This window comes from Oncorhynchus kisutch, linkage group LG8, assembly GCF_002021735.2.
Source record: "Oncorhynchus kisutch isolate 150728-3 linkage group LG8, Okis_V2, whole genome shotgun sequence".
NCBI lineage: Eukaryota > Metazoa > Chordata > Actinopteri > Salmoniformes > Salmonidae > Oncorhynchus > Oncorhynchus kisutch.
In genome coordinates this window covers 61,904,156-61,923,396 of record NC_034181.2, presented here as the reverse complement: position 1 = coordinate 61,923,396, position 19,241 = coordinate 61,904,156, and the positions used below count along the sequence as shown (strand labels likewise).

Below are 19,241 nucleotides of genomic sequence, written 5' to 3'. Positions count from 1 at the left end.
CATGATCCCCATGAAAGTTGCCCATCCCTGCTATGGTTGGTAAGACGGGGTCATTATGAATCCGTATAACAGTAAACTACTAAGTGGCATTTAAGAGTTTGGTCATATGGTGAGATACTCCCGTTTAAAACTAAATGTGCTTTTCTGCAAATAATAACAGACCTGAACAAATTCGGTCATGGAAATCAGCAGAGAATGTCAAAGGCATCCGTTTTTCAGACAGTTATCAACAAACAGGCTATTCCACGTATTCCATGTTGCTTTGGCTTCTTTGTTCTTATTTAATGATGCCAGGCTTTGAGGAGGCAGACACAACACCATAAAGTCACAGAGGTGGAAGTTAATTCAGCATGTCAAATCACCAGAGAGCAGTGACATATCAGTTCCATCTCTCAGACGATCTCCGGCATCAAGCAGAGCTAAGCAACTGGATGATGTTATTGTAGATTTGATGAACAGCGCCTTTTCCATATTGTGGTTGTGTAGACCGTCAGACGGACCTTTTTTATTTACAGAACATTGGCTCGGTTTCTCCCTCAGTCAGGGAAGGGTTAAGTCCTCTTCCGGTGTGATGTCTCCGCATCGATGTACATTATGTACTCCTCATTTGCATACTGCAGCGCGAGCTCAATTAAAATGAACTTTTAATTTCTTACAAGTAAATTAGTTTTGCATGTGATGCGTGCAAATGTCGGGATAATGGGTGCTTTTTAATGAGCTCCGAAGCTGAGCGCATCCGATAAACTCCCGGGGAAGAGGAGGGAAGGGGGAGTGCCACGGCACAGCACAGAGCGACCAGGGACACAGCACCCTGCCAGCCAGACTCTCGATCTCACCCCTTCAATCCCTCTCTTCTACCTCCCTCACTCCCTCCAGCTCTCTCCCCCTCCGTCCTCTGTCTACGCCTCTCTCTCGACATCTCTCTACCTCCCTCCGTCTCTCCCTCTATCCCTCCATCTCCCTCCACTCCAGGGGCCAGAGGTGGTCTTTGTGTAGTGTGTCTGTGTGTGCTGGTGATGTCAGGGACTGGGAACAGGTGTGCTGACAGAAAGAGGCCCGTTGTTGTAAGGCAGCGGCTGCGTAAACAAACTCACCGGTGGCTGGTCGCCTGCGCCACCATCGTCACCCCCCTGACAAACGCAGGTTAGAGATGCTCAGCACTACATAGGGCGGATCACAGGAGTCACACACACACACGCTGTACAGACACACACACACATACAGCTGGCTAACGTCTCTATTCTGAGTGCGTAGGGGCAGAGCAGTGTGTGAGGTGGTGGAGGACGTGGCATGCTGGACCCCCATGACAAACAGACAGTCAGACACAGACACACACACCATTAGAGCAGAAAACCCACGTTCATTCTGCTGCAGGTGTTCCCAGCATGAGTCGCCATGGGCCAGGGAGCCAGTGAAGGATTATCTGAGGGAGAGATGGGGCCACTGCCACACTCTCGTCCTTACTACCACCCACACACAAACAACACACAATACAGTCAAACTCACATATTACCTACTATATGGCTGTTTGTGGGTTTTTTCTGCATGTTTCGCTATCTTAGTACTGTGTGTGTGATTGTATTTACGTGGTGCCATATGCTAATTCCTGTTGTGTTGTGTGTGTGTGTGTGTACAGGAGGGCCGCTGCCATGGTGAAGGGCTGGTCATGGGGATTGACATCTCTTTCGCTCTCTCTTTCCTCCTCTTCTCTCCACCTCTCTCTAACCCCTCTCCCAACACAGCTGCACAGCCCCAGATTAACGTGGCTGTACCTGAGAGGCAGAGAGAGGCGCGGCAAGCTGCATGCTAAAACCCAATCAGCTAATGTTGATAAAGGAGGCGGGGTGCGGACATCTGTTCACACAACACAAAACTCATTTGAATCACAAGATTAAATGACTCACATCTGGTGAATTGGGAAATATCTTTTTGGCCTCCTCATTTTAATTTGGGTGGTGGAGGTGGGCAGGCAGACTCCAGATGTAGACCTTACGAGTGGTGGGGTCTTGTAGCGAGGGAGGGAGGTATGTGGGCGAGGCTGATGTGAACCTGAGCCACTGTGTCTGTGATTCTCAGCCATTAGTTTAACAGACGGAAGCAGGATCAACTGGATTTAGCCCAAGCCTTGGCGTAAATGAAACAGTCCCTGGTTGTAACCCTCCGGGCCACCTGCTTCCTCTCCCATGAACAGGGAATGGAAGCAGCTGCTGGAAGGAAGCAGGCAGCCGCTCTGATAAAGGTGCCAATGACATGCCATGACCGTGTTATGGCCCCACTAACAACACAAACACACTCTTGACACTTAACCTACGACCTGAAAACCACTAGGAGACACTCAACAGCGACGTTGATTGAACCAGGAAAGGCGGCCAACTGAATGCATTCAACTTAAATGTGTCCACACTTACACATTTAACCCAACCCCTCTTAATCAGAGAGGTGCAGGGCGATGCCTTAATCGACTTAATCAGCACCCGAGGAGTAGCTGTTCGGGTTAACTGCCTTGCTCAAGGGCAGAACGGCAAATATTTCCACCTTACCGGCTCGTGGATTCAAACCAGCAACCTTTTGGTTACTGGCTCAACACTCTTAACCACTAGGCTACCTGCCACCAGGTAGTGATGAGGAGAATGAATACAAGTCAGACTTATTCATTAGAACTTTGGAGAAATAGAGATAAAGGACCAAGATTCCAGTAGTTTTAGACATGATGGCCTATTTCATGTTCCATCATTGAGCACTTCAAACATTTAAAAATGCTTTGTCCTTTTGTTGTGACAGTAGAATAGAAATTGGCTGAGGGAGAGAGAATGGGCAGAAGGGGTCAAGGCCCTGAAGGCAAGAAGCTGAGACTTCTATTGTGCTGCCATTTTTTCTGCTTCCAAAACACACGCGCGTACACGCACACACACACACACGCCAAGCCCTCTGCTCTCTTTTGCTTGAGTGAGTTTGGAGCAGGGTTGCTGGGGGGACTGTGAGAGGCATGACAGCCGTGTTCAGGGCGGCAGAGGGTTATGGCCACGCTGGAGTAATCAACCACTATACCGCTACTGGGCTACAACCGCAGTGAAGGAGACAATTACTGTACCGTACACACAACAAGGCTGCCCCACTCCTCTCCCTCAACAACACTGATTCAATTCATTTCTATCAACAACAGAAAAAACAAAACAAAACCAGGTTCAATAATGACCCCGTTGTGTTGTTTCTCATTGCCATTTATTTTTGTACATCCAGTATATAAACAGTAGTCCTGGTGTGGTGTGGCTTTCTCCTCTCTCACCACGTTATGTGGACATACATACAGGACATAATGTATGTACCTAATACTGTATATGTCTGTGGGGATTCCATATGTGCTGAGCCAGTGAAGTGGAAAGGAACTCAGGTAAAGGGACAGGTGTGTACTGTAGCAGGAAGGATCTTTCTATCCATCCCCAGGCTGTTCTGTTTCTCCCTCCCTGGGTGGACTACTTCCCTACTACTGCTCCTGTGATGATCCGAGCTCCTATGTGGAAGGAGGCTTTATGAATTATGAATGGCCCAGGCAGGCAAGCTCTGTTTTAGTTTTAAAACAACTCTCCTCTCCCTCCCCCTCCCCCTCCCCCCTCCTCTCTTCTCCTCCTCTCCTCCTCCTCCTCCTCCTTTCCTCGGGCGGCAGATCTGGGCAGCCCAGTATAATTGCATCCTGGACAGCTGGTGTGTGGTGCAAGAGGGAGTTTGTCTCCATCTGTGACGACGGGACTACTGGGTACATGTGCGAGGATGCTCAGCTGAGGAGAGAGGTGTGTGGAAGGGTGGCGGTATAAGAACACACACAAATATGCAATTTACACACTAATATATGCACACATTTACACTGAGTGTACAAAACATTAGGAACTGCTCTGACAACGACATAGACTGACCAGGTGAAAGCTATGATCCCTTATTGATGTTACTTGTTCAATCCACTTCAATCAGTGTAGATGAAGGGGAGAAGACAGGTTAAAGAAGAGTCCATGCCCTGACGAATTGAGGCTGTTCTGAGGGTAGAAGGTGTTCCTAATGTTTGGTAAGCTCAGTGTACATACGCATGCCGTGCCAAAGAACAGCATTATGTCAGGATTGGAAGATGGCTACGGGGAATTAAAATAACATGTTTGTCTGAACATGGTTATTTATGTACGGAACTGATATATAAGCAACCTATTCAGCCACCGCTGGGGATCTGTGGGTTTAAATAAGCGGAATATGGATTCATGTTATCTTAGAATTGATTTTATACTATGTTCTTGTATGGTTAGTGCTGGTGTTAAAATGGCACTGTTTTACAAGTAGGTGTTTGTGAATGCGACTGTCAGTGTCAGTGCACCTGGTGACTGTGTGTCTGTTGACTGTATGTGTACGTGTCAGTAAGTGTGTGTGTGCGAGGCTGCATGTGTGTGTTTGTGTGTGTGTTAGTGTGTGTGCATGCTCGGGGCATGCATATTTTCTTTGTACATGAGTGGTGATTAGCACAGCTCTGCCAATCACTGAAATTTACATTAAACCTGAAATTAATTTCAGACTTTTTTCCTCTCTTTAATTATGCCAACATCTGCTGCGAAGCCGAGCTGCACACATGAATTTTAATAACTCTGCTTTTTTTCTTATTCCCTCTGAACTCTGGGGAAAAACAGCTTTGTGGCAATTTTTTTTCTCCCATAAACCACAAAGAATTGTTGGTGGAGAGAATAGACTTGATCAATTAGTGTCCTCTGGCTCTATTTCTCACTGCTGTTGTCACAGCCCCTCAAATGAATACATTACCCAGAAACACTGTGCCCTTCCTCTTTGTTAGAGAGCACACAGACACAAAGTCAATCTTAATGTCTGGGAGGGCTCCACTTTATGATTAGAAATGATACATACATCCTCAACCAAACCAATGAAGCTAATAAGAAAAGGACTACATGTGCCCAGTGCATGCAGTTCAATAACACCCTTCAGGATTATTGCACCAATTACCCCATTTAAAATCACTGCAATAAAATAACACCTCGTAATATCTTTAACTCCATTGTAAACACTCAGCCGGCATGTCATATCATTTATCATCATAATGCGGCTTTGCCGACTGCTGTCTGTGATGTTTTCCTCTTTATATCCATGTCATCTCCTAACAAGTGTTTAAAGGGGGCACCTGCCAGTCCAGCCGCTGCAGTGTTTTAACAAACCTCCTCCAACCAGCCGTGGCCCTCCATGAGACCTCCACCCCCGCTGGGTAGTTAGTCATTCATCAAAGGCCCAGAGAGGGAGCAGGGCCTGGGGTCAGGGCTGGGCCAATAGAGCAGCCGCCTGCCGACTCTACTCCACACAGCAGGACACTGAGCCATCAGCCCTCACACACTGGAGCACGAGCCCTGCAATTACACAGCCATTCAGACCCAGTCCACAGTCCTCGTAACCACCAGCAATCAATGAGCAGGCACAAGTGCACAATATCAACACTGATAAATAGTGATTGTTGAAATGACTTTCAAATATCTCGTATGTCACACTCCTGACATTCCCGATGAATGAAAAAATGCAAAGTCTGGTAACTTTCTGAGAGACTCATGAAAGACAACTGGTGTGAGTGCACATCCACTATGCAGCCTGAGGTGGCGCTGTGTGCTGTGCTGTGGTGTGATGGAGGGATGGGGATAGGGAGGCCATGAGACAGCACTATGTAATGTCTCCTCAATAAGAGGCTCAAGACTGAGGGGTCCCACCACACACTGATCCTGCGGTGTGTGAAGTCTATGGGCTCACCTGGATGTGTGCTGTCTGCATGCTGTGGGATGGGCGAGGGGTGTGGAGGGGGGAGGGAAGGAGGGACGGAGTGGGAGGGGAGAGAGAAAAGGGGGGGGGCAGTGGTAGCAGTAATTGGGATATGCGAGAGGTAGAGTGGGAGTGTGTGTGTGTGTGGCAGGGGGGGTATGGAGGGAAAGAGAGAGGGGTTGTAGGGCTGCTTGTCAGTGGGGTGTCTGTAAATACGTTTCAGTTCACGGTGGGGAGCTCTGGATGAGATACACCCCCCCCCAACCCTCCCACCCTTCCACCCCAACAACACACTATAATTAATCCCTCTGAAGACAGATGAAAGAATCGACTGCACAAAAAGAATAGCAGCCCTGGTACCGCACGGCAAAACAATCTTATCTCACCTCAGACTGTGGCGGTGGCTCAACTCAGAGAGCAGGGAGGGACAGATAGAGAGACAGTGGAGCAGAGAGAGAGAGAGCGAGAGCAGGGTAGAGCAGGTCTCAGTGGTCCCAACTAGACCCTCTCAGATTGGTGTGTTTTAAAAGACTCATCCTGTGAGGATGATGCAGAGAGGGAGGGAGGGAGAGAGGGAGGAGGGAGATGCTTATGTGCGTGTGTGTGTGTGTGTGAGAGAGAGAGAAAGCTGGTGATGGGGGGGTTGATGGGAGTTTGATGATGAATTCAGCAGGTCCCCACAGCGTGAGCCTGCCTGCCTACCGCTGACGGCTCAATCGTATCCAATCACACAAAGGATCTATTGATTAGTGGGGTAAGAAAATGAGCTCTCCCCTGTGCACGTCGGGCTCGGCAGGCCGCCTCATGTGGACTAAGCGCAGGTGATAATGACTGGCCCTGCTCTCTCCTCTCTCACTTTATTCAAATTTCCCCTGGCTCCATCGTCTCGTTGTCTCCCCCCCCATGCCCTTCCTCCCCCACACTGCAGCCTCTCTACCGCGCACCTCCCCCACCACCCTCCCCCACACTGCTCTCGGCCGCCCTCCTCCCGCTCCCCCCCATCAGTTACACTTATTTTCGCAGAAATAATGCATCAAGAACAATGATGTGTTCCCATTTATAGCAGGGTGCTTGTTTTCTGACAATAGACAAATCATGTTGCCAGCCAAGTGCAGGAGCAGGGAAGACTCTGTATAGCTGATCTCCATGTGTAATTGTTGCCATATAAAGGGTATCGTTGAAGAGTGCAATGGAGGTGAAAGGAATGGAGCTCCAGGGATGCTTTTGTTAGATGGTGTTTATAGCGTCTAAAAGCACCTCTTAGCTAATTCTCCAAGTTTGATGTGCATTTGAATGAGATACCGCATAAAAAGACAAAAAAACACAAATACCCAAGGACAATCTGACCAGAACATTACCTGCGCCATCTCCTCAATAGCTCCTTATGACAATAAACACTTTTCCTTTCTCTAGAAAGGGATTATGAAATACTCTGCATTTTGAACACAGGTTAGTGTTGCCAGGATTATAACCTCCCTGTCAACGTCAACAAAATGAAGGAGCTGATCTTGGACTTCAGGAGACAACAGAGAGAGCACACCACAGTGGAGAAGGTGAAAATCTTTAGGTTCCTCGGCGTGAACATCACTGACAACCTGAAATGGTCCATCCACACAGACAATGTGGTGAAGAAAGTGCAACAGCGCCTCTTCAACCGCAGGAGGCTGAAGTCATTCGGCTTGGCACCTAAGACCCTCACAAACATCTACAGATGCACCAATGAGAGCATCCTGTCAGGCTGTATCACTGCATAGTATGGAAATTGCACCGTCTTCAACTGCTGGGCTTTGTAATCTATCTGCCCTACAGGACATCTACAGCACCCGGTGTCCCAGGAAGGCCAAGAAGATCATCAAGGCCCTCAGCCACCTGTGCGTCGGCCTGTTCACCCCACAACCATCTAGAGGGCGGGGACAGTACAGGTGAATCAAAGCTGGGATCGAGAGAAAAACAGGCCATCAAACTGTTAAATAGTCACCACTAGCCGGCCTACGCCCAGTACCCTGCTCTGAACTTAGTCACTGTTACCTGCCGGCTACCACCCGGTACTCCCTGCACCTTAGAGACTGCTGCCCTATCTATGTACTATACATAGTCATTGAACACGGATCACTTGAATAATGTTTACATACTGTTTTACCCACTTCATGTAAATACCGTATTCTAGTCCAGGCTCATTCACAATAACTACCACTGTACAGACGTTTTCCATTCATATACTGTCTATACACACCATCCTACACCTATATCATTCTGATATTTCTTCATTTCTTTCTTTTTCTTTTGGGGATTTGTGTGTATTGTGTGTTTTGTTAGCTATTACTGCACTGTTGGAGCTAGAAACACCAGGATTTACCTGCACCTGCGATAACATCTGCAAAATATGTCTCTGCGACAAATAACATTTGAATTGATTTGATGATTTATATGTAGCAATAAACTGACAATTTCCATATATTTTTTTAAATACCATAGATGCCATACATTTAATATAGATTTTTTTTTTAAAGCAATACTTATGTAATAGAATCTAAGCAGTATTATGACTGTAGGTAAAATAACAATGTAGATGGCAGTACCACATAGGTATTCACAGACAGGACACTCTCGTGGTTCATCAATTCAGTACAGCTGGTTTTCTTGGAGATGGACTTCTTGAGTACTGGCATTTTCCATTACCTTATTTGCAACAAAAGCCTTTGCTTGTAACTGTCAGTCCCTCAAAGACATATGGGCCTCTACATGGATGGAATCACTTTCTACAAGTTTAAGGGGTTGTTGGAATGCTTTTAGAGGTACTTTTGGAAAGAGGGATGTAGTGTTGGTTAAAAGCTATTTTACGAATTGATGTAGGCATGCACATCACACTGTCTCTGTGTGGTGCTCCGAATGTAATGGTGTCAAAATAACCGACAAGATACTTAAATTCACCCCTTAGAGTGGGTATATACGTACTCGCACACATACGCACGCACGGAGAGAGAGATGGGAAGAGAGAGAGAGAAGCACGAGCTTCATTTTCTCATTAGCTCATTCAGGCGAAATCCCTCGCTGCTCGCTGGCCTTTTCACATCCACCTGTCTCCATTGTGAGTCCCAGTGCCCCCCCCCCCCCTCCTCCTCCTCTTTCCCAGAGCCCCAGACACTCTGCAGGCCACCTGATCCTAAGGTTGTCAGCATTCCGCCACACACAATTAAACCCATTCCTGCTCTCCATACGCCGTCACTACACACACACACACACACGCACATACTCACACTCACTCACACTCACTCAATCACACACATTCACTCACGCACGACCACAAGGACACACGCACACAGACAAACGCTGCACACAGACACACACAGGGCTTAGGCTAGGGGTGAGACATCAGCCCTGCAGGTAGCCAGATGAGGGGGTTCAAATACCACTCAACCTCACAGGGGAGCCTGGCGACCTTTAACACAGTACCGTCCCTCCCTTCCTCCCTCTCTCCAGGCTGCCCGTCACACAGACATAGGGGCCTTTATCTGCGCATCCGTCTGTGTCTCTCTCTCAGATCAGCTGGAGATTATGGGGCCGTGTCACCAGGCCTGATGGATCCTCTAGCACACAGCAGGGACCAGTTCTGTCTGTCAGGGGACGCCCAACGCTCCTCCTCTCGATCTGGGGATGGGAGAGCTTCAAACACAACCATTCCTCATCCAATCTAACGCGAGTATCAAGTGCTGCTTTTGTCTCCAACACCATCAAACCAAAACATCACACCCCAACACCCCGGACACTATATTATATTATATTCATAAAGATGACACAATGGAATCTGTTTCCTAAAGACCCAGGGAGACCTGAGAGGAGCAGTGTGATAAACCCCATATGGGTGTTTCTCAGTGTGAGCTCCAGTCAGATAATAACCCTGGCCCTCCTGAAGCCTAAAACACACACACACACAAACACTATTCATGAGCTGAAGAGGGGCGAAGCCAGGGGAGGTGAGAGAGTTCCACCTGGTGTACTTTACAACCAAGTAGGGGGGAAAAAACGACAAAATAATCATAAAACGCACTGCCTTCTGTTCCTGACAGGAGCTGTGTCTGTGCCCTCCGTGTGCGAGTGTGTGTGATGAATAATGCATGGGTGTTCATTAAGCTGAGTGTGTGTGGTGTGTGTGTGCTCCCCTCCTCGCGCTGTGCCGCGCCGCCTGCCTTGTGGCTGCCATCTGGATTCACGCCATCGACTGCCAGCCTTCAGAGCCCCAGCTCCAGCAAACATGGGGGGAGAGGGGAGAGAGAGAGAGGGGAGAGAGAGAGGGGAGACGTCAACTAAACCATTTCCAAGTGACGCGGTGTGAAGACATCCACAGAGTACTGTGTAGAGGTGGAATGAGGGGAATCAAGAGGATGCACTAAACTGGATTGAACATCGTTCATTAAACCACATTCGGAATATTTCTAATATACTAAATGACTTGCCAGTATCCCATATGTAAAGCAGTACTTAAGCACCGGTCGTACACACTCCTCCACAAATGAAGGAGCCATGTGACTTGGAAAATCGCCTGTGTGTATCCTCAGTGTCCACTGCTGCAGAGATGTCTACTAGCACAGCATGAACTATCCCACCGCCTGAGGTCTGGGTGGGAATCATTCAAATAGAGCACTGTACCATAACATGTCTAGAGGTTATATGTAGTAGTAACTATATGCAGGGCAGGGGACTTACTGAATGGGGGGGGGGGGGTCTTTGTTTGATGGGCCTTCGTTTGGGGGCCTTCGTTTGATGGCTTCAGCATGAAGACATTTTTGACAACATGACACAATATGTTATGAATTGCAACAATGCTTTAAATAGCGACAAACACCCACTACATCACACTATAGACTATTATAGCAAATACAGTGCATCCGTTTCAATGGGCCTTGATAAACGTGTGATCTTCAGAGAAACACATTACAAGTGTGTTGCTTTCCAACCAGTCGTGTTCCATGATGTCATTTCTCTTTCTCGCTTTCCAACCAGTCAGCTTCCCCCGGTCATGACGACAGTCTATGGTAGTAGATTACCTGTGACCGCCAAACCAGAGAATGGCTATAAAACATTAAGGGTGGAGGGTGGGTACACCAATAAATCTCCCACATCACTCGTCAGCTTCATGGTGCTCGCTGTGCCCGCACTGCATGCGCTCACACTGTAAACCGCTCCTCTGAGGAGGTCCGCTAGCATTGGACCATGCAGCACCGCGGTCGGTCACCATGCAGACGTTCCGTCACCGGTCTCATCTGAGACTATACTGAGGTGCAGAGGAGAAATGGAAAGGGCGGTTGTTATTCCCTGGCTAACGCTTTCTATTTATGGGACACAATCAGATTATTTCGCTTTTGTCAGCATTTTGTGTTTCACTGAGGATTCGAGGCCTTGTATATCTGTGTTTCTCTTCATCTCGAGAGTTGTAGCATGTCAAGTTGAACCTCCAGCTCCATCTCTCTGGGACAAAAACACACTTGCTTCATTTCGATTATCGAGCCCTTCAACCACAGAGGTTGAATCTTGACAGTTATTTTGCCTGTGGGCACTTTTACCCATTAACCTTTAACTGCAGTGGGCTAAATCAGGGTCACACACAGTGTTCCTTGGGAGTCTTAAACAAATCTACTTTGAAACAAAAGTATACACCTCACAGACATGGCTATGGGCTTTAAAAAAAGAAGACCTCTGTACCATGTCAGATATAGAGTTTACATCTCAATATTACACTTTATATACATGACTGAAATATATATGACTGAAATATAACAAAACCGTTTGACATAGAAACACCGGATTCTCCGAATATTTTTTTGAAATAATGTTTATTCATTATATGAATAACATTCCAAGGGGCTACACTATCTGCCTGCCTGTAGCACAGCCAGCTCTGAGACACATAGCAGGGAGTGAGTCAGAGTGACAGAGCCGGTTGGCAGGGTGGGTGGCTGGCAGAGACGATGTGAGGGGTAAATGAGTGGGTGGGTTGTGTGTGGGCCGCTTCATTAACACTCCTGCTGTTGAAGGTACAGCTACACACACATTCCTCTAGTGAAATGTTCACCTCCTGCTCTCCCCTCCAGCTGTCTACTGCTGCTGCAGCTCCCCCTCACGCACTGCCCCCTCTCCTCCCTACTGCCTCCTCTGAGATGGCAAAGGAGATAGGCACAAAGGAATGTGTGTGCATGTGCGTGTTGTGTGCGTGTGCGTGTGTGTGCGTGTGCGTGTGCGTGTGCGTGTTGTGTGTACATCCCTGTGTGTGTATAACCTAACCAAAGAGCGGCATGGTAATAATGAATCTCCTTAAAAGGAGTTAGCCAGCTGGGAGAGTGTCCATCTGGAGGGGGGCTGCAGGTCACAGTAATCTGGCACCGGCCGTTCCCACCATAACGATCTCACCGCTGAGCAGGTGGGCTGCAGGGAGAAAAGTTTGAATACATTTTCAACTTTCCAGGAGGAGGCTACTGATCCATAGAGTTATATGAACAGTGTTGGTACGTAGATGAAGAAAGGGATTTATTCTACACATTTATCCACATCCTTAACACCTGTGTACGGTTAAGTAGATCAACACGGCAGACATTATTTGGTTGAATGAGTGACTGTGGAACTGTACTCACATCCTGTTGACACGTTAGTCACCACTAGTACATTGAGTTTCAGTGTCAACAAGATCTCACAGTCTCGCGTCTTGGCGTCCTTGGACAAACGTCTATTTTTGACTAGTAAACTGACTTCCTCTCCTGACGTCCTGTATTTAGACACACAGCTCCCTTCCCACATGAGCTCCAGACGATTTAGGCTCACAGAAACACCTCTACGGTTAAGGCATTCACTCTGACTGGGTCAAGGTTTGGGATAGGGTTATAACACAAAGGGTTTAGTTCAGGCATTCATTCCGATTGGTTATCAGTTCAGGCATTAATTGCGATTAATGCCTGTAAGGTTTAGGATAGGGTTAATTAAGTTCAGGCATTCATTCTGATTGGTTAAGTTATGTATTCTCCCTGGTTCCTGTTTCTACTACAGGGAAGTAGTATGCAGAGCTCAATAGCATGGCTATTTTAAGAAATCTAGCTCTTATCATTCCACAGATGGATAATGAACTTGTAGATTGTATGCATGTGTGCATTTGTATGTATGTGTGTGTGTGTGTGTGTGTGTGTGTACTTGTGTGCGAGTGCGTGTGTGTTCCTGTTTTAACTCAAGAGGACAGGCTGTACTTGGCTCCATAGTGACGAAGGATGCTTGGCTATCTCTACCTGGCACCTTTATCACATCAGCACATGTGACACCTTTCAATAACCCCCTCTCCATCTCCCTCTCTTCATCACCAGGGTTCAGACAGTCCATGTGTGTGTGTGTGTGTGTGTGTGTGTGTGTGTGTGTGTGTGTGTGTGTGTGTGTGTGTGTGTGTGTGTGTGTGTGTGTGTGTGTGTGTGTGTGTGTGTGTGTGACAGTAAAGAAGAGAAGGGAGCGCAATGTTAAAAGAAAAAGTCAGGAGAGGGGAGAAAGGGAGACAGGAAGGCTAAAGAGATAAAAATAGAGAGAGAGAAAGAGAGTTAGAGAGATAGGGAGAAGGGTGTGAATGCAGGAGAGAGCGATAGAGCACGGGTGGGAGAGAGAGAAAGGGGAACAGAAGTGTGAATGGGCATCAGGGCTGGCAGGCCTCCTGGCCAAGAGCCAGTGGAGGATTGTGGGTGTCCCTCTGCCAGCTGGCAAGCCGTTCCTCCCATCTGTGGAGGTGCGGAGAGTGTGCAGTAATCTCAATAAGAGCGTGGCTCAGCCCTGGACAGATTTAAAGAGATATGGCCAGCTGGCCGGGCAGGTCTGAGCCAGGCAGAGCAGGAAAGGACTGGGCCGAGTGCGGCTAGCCTGCCAGCCTTAGCAGTCCATACCACCACCTCCACCACAGATCCTCTCAGCTACTGCCACAGCTGACTAACTTGCTGCCAGCTACAGCTGGAGGCAGCTAATGCCATGCCAACACTCTTCTGGATCATCATAAAACAAAAGCAGAGCTTGGGAGATTCTTTGTCAAGGTATGGGGAAAAAGCAGTTTGTACTCGGCTTCATTTAACCCTGTAGACTCACACAGTTCTATAATACGAAAAGAACTGCAACTATCCTGAACCATTTTAGATCCCTCCCTCCCTCTCCAAGAGTGAGCCTGGGATCGAGAGAATCAGCACAATGAATAGGTTTAGCTCACCTCAGCCACAGAGATGAGCTGGCCTTCAGGCAGGGGTTAGAGAGCTGTCTGTCCTCAGGGTGGCTCCTGCTGCTGCAGATGGCCAGTAATCAGAGGCCAGGCTGGCCCAGGCAGGCCACACACAGCTGGGCAGCAGCAGCAGCAGCAGCAGCAGCCAGGAGGCCTGGGGAGCCAGGTGAGAGAGGAGGGGATGTTAGGGAGAGAGAAAGAGAGGGATTCAGGTTAACAGCTGTGGCCTGCCCCTGGTGCGCACACACACACACACACACACACACACACACATATATATATATATTTAGAGACATACTGTACATATATTCACACAAGCACCCCCCCCCCCTCACACCCTCAGCAGACAGGGGGGTGGAGAGGGGGTATGAGCTGGAGGGGAGACAGGGGGTGCAGAGGGGGTATGAGCCTGGAGGGGAGACAGGGGGAGGAGAGGGGGTATGAGGCTGGGGGGGAGATAGGGGGAGGAGAGGGGGTATGAGGCTGGGGGGGAGATAGGGGGAGGAGAGGGGGTATGAGGCTGGAGGGGAGATAGGGGGAGGAGAGGGGGTATGAGGCTGGAGGGGAGATAGGGGGAGGAGAGGGGGTATGAGGCTGGAGGGGAGACAGGGGGAGGAGAGGGGGTATGAGGCTGGAGGGGAGACAGGGGGAGGAGAGGGGGTATGAGGCTGGGGGGGAGACAGGGGGAGGAGAGGGGGTATGAGGCTGGAGGGGAGACAGGGGGAGGAGAGGGGGTATGAGGCTGGGGGGGAGACAGGGGGAGGAGAGGGGGTATGAGGCTGGGGGGGAGACAGGAGGAGGAGGAGGAGAAGAGGGGGGGTGTTTACCGCTGTTTAAAAGGCAGTGGATGCTGGGAGATTAATAAACAGGAGGTAATAGCAGAAGGATTCTATATTTATTTTTTATCTTAAATGGTGCTTGTTTGTCAGGCTGGATGAATATTGACTGTGAAATTGGGATCAGGGGCGACACATGCCAGTGCTCTGCCTTATCTCTGGGATGCAGGCAGCCAGAGGGGCGTTATCGCGCCGCCACAGGAGCGTGCCAGCACTCCAGCGCTCTCAAAGCCGCCACATTCCCTTTGTATCAGTCTGGAGAAGCCTGTTTACCTTTCAGTGGCTTGATATTCCTATTAGAGCTGCTTCTATTTACTTGTTTCCTCTCTACCATGTGCAGCCCCTCATCTCTCATCCCTCTCTCTCTTTCTGACCTTCCCTCGTACCACGGGGTGGCTTATTTCTCTGTCTCTCTGTCTCTCTGTCTCTCTGTCTCTCTGTCTCTCTCTCTCTCTCTCTCTCTCTAGCTCAAACAGCAATGTGACTTTAAAAACTCATAGTCACCGCCGTTCATCAACCTCCACCTCCTCCCTTTGTCAAAGCCTGTTAGAATCTATTAGAAAACAACACAATTCACAACCTCTCTCCTTTGTTATCGTTTTCAATTAACTCCAGAGAGCTGTGCAGCACATCCAGGCCAAACCAACATAATCAGAGGTGACATTTTAAAGGGAAGCTTTACTTCCCAACAGATTTGCAGATTTCAACCCTATAAAAGTGATCTTATCTCCAAAGAGATGAGACTAGTGCAAAACACACAACACAGTGCTCTCTCCCCAGAGAATGGACCAGCCTCTTTCAACACAGTGCTCTCTCCCCAGAGAATGGACCAGCCTCTTTCAACACAGTGCTCTCTCCCCAGAGAATGGACCAGCCTCTTTCAACACAGTGCTCTCTCCCCAGAGAATGGACCAGCCTCTTTCAACACAGTGCTCTCTCCCCAGAGAATGGACCAGCCTCTTTCAACACAGTGCCCTCTCCCCAGAGAATGGACCAGCCTCTTTCAACACAGTGCTCTCTCCCCAGAGAATGGACCAGCCTCTTTCAACACAGTGCCCTCTCCCCAGAGAATGGAACAGCCTCTTTCAACACAGTGCTCTCTCCCCAGAGAATGGACCAGCCTCTTTCAACACAGTGCCCTCTCCCCAGAGAATGGACCAGCCTCTTTCAACACAGTGCTCTCTCCCCAGAGAATGGACCAGCCTCTTTCAACACAGTGCCCTCTCCAGAGAATGGACTGGGCCCTTTCATGGGCCAACCCCAGGCCCCAGGCCCCCAGAGAGTGACCACAGAGCACACAGCCCCAGGACAGGCTCACCAGGGGGGCTTTGAGCATCTCTCTCTGTCTCGCCATCACTACATTCCCCTGCCCTTTGAATCAAAAGAGAGAGGGAGGAAGAGAGAGAGAGGGAGGAAGAGAGAGAGAGAGGGAGGAAGAGAGAGGGAGAGAGAGAGAGGGATACAGAGGCAAAAAAAGATAAAGAGCATGATAGAAAACAAGAGAAAAGGAGGGAGAAAGAGCGCTCAATAAAATATCTATCAGGGAGAGGATGAAAAAGCAACACTTGTCTTTTAGTTCATTTTTGCCTGTAATTGAATAAGGCGGATGGGACTGGGACTGCCTTTAAATGTGCATCAAAAAAGGGTGTGCTGTGTGTGTGTTGCACTCTCTTGCCCTCTACAGTTCCCCTTCAAGTCCCCAGAGGGAAGGGCACTCAGATTCCTTGGGCGACATTTCCTCTCCTCTCACTGCCAACTCTGTAGCTGTTGTTTTTTATCAGCCTCCTTCACAGGGCTTGGCTCAGGGCACAGGGGATAAGGCAAACAAACACATGGGCAGCGCTTAGCAACCCAGATCAGAGTGCCTGTGAGGGGTCTGATAACCAGAAAGGCACAAGTGGGGGCGCCATGCAGGGGCTCCGGAGGGGCAAAGCTGCCACTGGAGTGCTGTCTGACAGAAGAGGAACTGGGACTGGAGGAAGGAGCCATGGAGACCCTGTTGGACTGGACTGTCATCCAGGAGATACTCTGACCCCAAACCCGGACCCGTAGGGTCTCGCAGCACAACGGTCCAATATCATTCCATGCTGCAGTAAGCTACAGGGTTGGAGTCAATTCCATTTCAATTCAGGAGGTAAACTGAGTGTAAATGGAATTGACCCCAACACTTGTACAGTAGGTCACATACCGCACATCCTCAGTCCAGATGTTTTGCTCTTCACACCCATCCGTCATCTCTGCAGGTGGCACCAGACAGACGGTGTGAACTTCCTTCAGGCCAGGAGACACCATTATCTGCTGAAATGGCATTGTTGCCGTGCAGAGTCTGCTGTCACACGTGCAGTATCACCTGCCAAGACGCGGCCATCTGATAGGCTTGGCCGGGGAACAGTGCCAGAGTGTTGCCCTGGAGAGGAAAAGAGAAGCACATAGGCATATATGTGAGATGAATCTCAGGAAGATTACATAGGTACTGTATATTAAGCCTACTGTCTGCTGTTAATCATTCCCCCCCCCCGTTCCTCAATACTGTCTGTCACACTAAGTATCATGATCTCAAAATGTTTATGAAACCTATGCACAGACTAGGCAGGCAGAGGAGGTCAAGTTAACCGCTCATACTAAAGCCCATTAGGATTTAACCTTTGTCTACAAGAGACAACCTCATCACTGGGTACATCGTGTGCCTTGATTTGCCTGCCTGCTTGCCTGCCTGTCTCTGCCTGCCTGTCTGTCTCTGTCTCTGCCCGTCTGCCAGGCATAGGGGGCATGTTGTCCCAGCTTGTGTCCTCTGCTGGGCGGGCAGAGCGGGGAGGTCCCTGGCACAGCTGGTCCTGGCCAGGGGGAGAGAGAGAGAGGAGGGAGAGAGAGAGGAGGGAGAGAGAGAGACGAGGGAGAGCCCCTTGAACAGGTGGCCATTTCTACAAGGCAGGACCTGGGAGAGGAGAGCAGCCCCAGATCTACTTCCTGCTTGGCGGCTTGGCTGGCCGTGGGGCTACAGCAGACGGCACCACAGAACTCTCTCTCTCTCTCTTTCCTTGACAGTACACCACATCATGCAGGCACAGAGAAGAGTGGAAGAGTAGATAGAAAGAATGAGAGGATGGATGTGAAGGGGAAGGCTGAGGGAGTTTATGGTGAAACGCAATCTTCTGTCATATAGCTACTACTTGGGCAAGGGGAGTCTTTTGACCCCATAGTTCACCATCATACCTCTGTGCAACTACTTTAATAAGAAACAAAGCCATTTACTATAATGAATGTGCTTCATCTCTGTTAAGCCTTTCAACTAAAGCACTTTACCCCTCCTTTATCATAGTGTTATTAATGAGATCAAGGTCTCATCTCTCCCTTCCTCATAGTGTTGTTGTTTACAGATAGGATCCCCTTCCTTCTAATTGCCCTTGTCGGCTCCACTTCAAGGCTCTCACAGAAGGAGACAGTGTGCAGTGCACATTATGGACCTCCGGCTCATATATCCCACGCTGCAATATTTAGACCTCCTCTCCAAAAATCTATTCAATGAGATGGTCTTTGGCTTCATTTCTTATTTCAGTATTGATTAGTGTTACAGTTATGTGCGCAAAGTCAGGCCAATTAAGGAGAGTTAATAGATTTTTTTTTGTCACAAAGGATGGATTGAATTGGATTATGCAAAGCAGATCAAATAAAAGGACTCCCTAGCCTCACCTCTATGTCTAAAATACTGTTTTTAATGAGGAGGAGGGTACTACAAAGGAGATACACGCACCACCACTCCTGCTACTGTAGTCCAATGTGGTATTATTGCCTCTGATTTAAATGTAATGCTTAAAAATAATATCCACAGAGAGGTCCCAATACAAATCTAAAACACTGGCTTTCATGTGTGGTAATAATGTTAAATAGAAAACACATAGTAACATAGCATATTTCAATAGACTTACTGTATGTAGTAGCCTTAAGAAAACTCCTACTGTGGGTGCAGCTGAGTTCCTAGTGAATAAAAGTCATTTGTAAAATACTTTTAGAATACTTGAATCAAAAGGTAGGGTTGCAATGCTAGCGGTAAATTACCAAAGTTACCAGACCATTCAGTAATTTTGGTCATTCAATCTATGGCAATCTATTGTAACTTTGGTCATTTAGACTCAGCAAATCTTCCAACTATTGACTTTTCTTCATAACTACCACCAGTTTGACACCAAAACATTGACAACAAATACATAGACGTAGTAAAATAAATATTAAGGATATTATTAAAGACAGTACAGTATGAAGGCTAAAAATGCTTCTTCAATAGAAATCCCCGATCACACTTATAGGCAATGTTATGGTGACTTTGGCTAGCTAAGCTCATGCGTAGAATCACATCATCAGGTTTAACATGCTGACCACACCGCTCTCGTCGC

The 19,241-nt window shown here is 48.3% G+C and overlaps 1 long non-coding RNA gene across 1 annotated transcript; it reads right to left on the bottom strand.

Moving 5' to 3' along the window:
- Positions 1-11,625: 11,625 nt before the first annotated feature.
- LOC116374773 (uncharacterized) lies at positions 11,626-17,241 on the bottom strand. Its single transcript, XR_004210712.1, has 3 exons — positions 17,039-17,241; positions 14,006-14,168; positions 11,626-12,207 (listed from the first exon to the last, which is right to left on the bottom strand). It is a non-coding gene; the product is annotated as an uncharacterized LOC116374773 (long non-coding RNA).
- Between the last annotated feature and the right edge of the window lie 2,000 nt (positions 17,242-19,241).